The following is a 2,896-nucleotide window of genomic DNA, read 5'->3' as shown; positions in this document are numbered from 1 at the left end:
CTGGTGGTGGGGTCCGTTTGGAGGTGGCGGAAATGACAGAGGATGATACAATGTATCCGGAGGTTGGTAGGGTGGAAGGTGAGGACCAGTGGGGTTCTGTTCTGGTGGCGATTGGAGGGGCGGGGTTCAAGGGCGGGGGTGCGGGAAGTGAAGGAGATGCGATGGAGAGCATCGTCAACCACGTTGGAGAGGAAATTGCAGTCTTTGAAGAAGGAGGCCATTTGGGTTGTTCGGTAGTGAATTAATGTTTCAAGCTCACTGTGACCCTTTGTTTAGAACTATTTCAGAACTTGAAACGTTAACTCTGTTTTTCTCTCTCTACAGATGCTGCTCGACCTACTGAGTCTTTCCAGCATTTTTTTTTGTTAATATATAGCAGTCAGTCACAATAATACCAACATGCTTCCTACATAAGGTGGGGGATGGTTAACAATCTAAAGTCATGCAATTTGTTCAATCTGGCAAGTTTCCTGTTGAGTATTTCCAGTATTTTCCATTTTTACTTCAGATCTCTTGCATTTGCGGTATTCTGCATTTCTGGTAGGTTTTCAATGGTTCTCTGACGTGGTTCGCTCTATCCAATAATGCATCATCCTGAGGGACTAACTATAAACAGGAAAAATCCCATTCCAATTGAAAAATCTACCCTCCTGGATACCAATAATGATTTAGGTGAGTAGGCCAATTATCCAGGATTCTGGAATGCTAATGGCTCATCTGGTTCAGGAATTGAATTATTCAGTCTAGTACCTGGGGCTGACTCATCTCTGAACTTCCAAAAACTATGAATATCACTGGAACCCTCAGAAGAGCAATTAATGATGCGCAAAAATTGCTGGCCCAGCAATGCTCACATCCCATGATGGAATTTTTTTTAAAAACACTCCAAAGAAGAACAATCGCAAGGGAGTCAGTATACAAATGCCAGTCAGAGACTCCACTAGGTGGCCAACAAGTAGCAAAGCTCCTCATGTGGCAACAGACTTTGATGTTTAGAACATGAAAATGGTTGGCACAATGATAGCTGTACTGTACAGGTTCTTCCTTCATGCTAAAGGTGGATACCCATTGTACAGTTGACGATGCAACTTCTAAAACTTGGCACAATTGCCTTACTGTGGCTTAGGTGTGAGAATATACAGTTATAAATGCAGAGTGTGTTACCAGTCATGATTGAGCACATACTGCTGAAGCTCTGTATCACCAGTGTGATCATGCCGGGGTCAGTATGATGGCAACTCCAAGTAAATATCGTGTTGAGTTGTAAATTTGCAGTGTAATATACATCAGAGTTTATTTCATGACATTCATCTCAAGACCTTTTCAGTGCAAAATCTGCTGTCATTGAATTAAGAGCTGGTAAAACAAAGTACAATACTTTTAAAAAGGGATTTTTCAAAGACTTTTTGACTAAAATAATAGGAAAAAGATTGTCAGCCTTTGCCTCTTCATGCTGCTTTAGTGTAACACAGGAAAAATAAATACATTATTTTTGTTTCCCAGCAGAAGAATTGCAACTATTTTTTAATCCATTGCCAAAATAAACTTGTCTGCAACTTCCTAACCGGAGGCAGTGGTATGATTTGCTTACTCATTTCCTTGGGGATTTGGAAGTGACTGCTGATTATTCTGTGAAAGCACCCAGTCAGTAGGAGATAGTTATTGAGGATAATCAGGTGCTGAGTGTCATCTGGAACATATTGGACTACAAGTCAAAGCCAATTATATTGCTGCTGCACTGATCTCTGCGAGATCAATTCTAGAATATTGTGTGCATTGACACTCACCATACTTTGGAATACAATAGTAATTTGTTGTCACTTGTATTTATGAAAATACAGTAAAAGGTGTATAAGTCGCCATAATCTGGCACCATTTTAAAGAAAGGTTCAGAGGAAAGCGATCAGAATGATTTCACGCCTCGTTGATGAATGTGTGAAGAAAACCTTAAATAACAAGCAACAAATGCTGGAGTAATGTTTGAAGGGCAACACAAAACAGATCTTACAAAGAATATGTTTGTCATAAATATAGGATAAGAAGACACAGATATGATGTTCAGAAACCCTCAGCATGATGCATACATACAAGATTTTCATCAGGACAGTGGACATGAGTCAAACTCCCAGAGAATATAATTAAATCAGGGCCATTCTGATAATTTTGTAAAGGAAATATTTGAATAGATATTTTAATAAGAATTATGATTGAGAGTTGTCAAAGTACTTTTGTGTGGGAGGACTGGGAGCAGGCTTTTATTGGTTAAGAGGATGAATAGGTGAATTTTTATATGGTTCTTCTTTTCCCGAGAGGTAACCTTTCTTGGATATTATTGGCACTAAATTAGGTTCTTTGTGGTTGCAATGCTGTATAACTCAGGTTTAACATAAAACAATATTTTGCTCAAGGATTTGAAAGCTGTTCAGAGGAATATTAAGGGACTGTTTGACAATTAGGTGGTTTGCTAGCATGCCTTAAAAAAGCTGTTCACCATGTTTAATTTAATAGTTGTGCCTAAAAAGAATCAACTGAACAGAATCTTGACTAAGGATTTTGAGCAATGCATATTTGGATAGAGGTGAGCACTGCAGGGGTACAAACCTTGCAACTGTTTCCAACACCAGTTTAATTTAGCCCACTCCCCCTCTCCCTCATCATTGATGGTCTGCATTGCCATTAACAGGTTTTGCAGGTAAATTAATCAGTTGAAAAACGGGTGATTCACTGGTGGTGGTTAATAGACGAAAAAATACCTTGGGTGATTTGGTGATGGGGCAAAAAAAATTCCGTTGTGCCTAAGAGCACTCTGGCCATTGAAAACAAAAATGGACAATACAAAAGACCATATTCACCCCTCAATGTTCACATGCTGATGATGATTGACTGATTCCATTGT

Source organism: Chiloscyllium plagiosum, chromosome 21 (assembly GCF_004010195.1).
Source record: "Chiloscyllium plagiosum isolate BGI_BamShark_2017 chromosome 21, ASM401019v2, whole genome shotgun sequence".
NCBI lineage: Eukaryota > Metazoa > Chordata > Chondrichthyes > Orectolobiformes > Hemiscylliidae > Chiloscyllium > Chiloscyllium plagiosum.
This window is presented reverse-complemented; position numbering follows the sequence as displayed.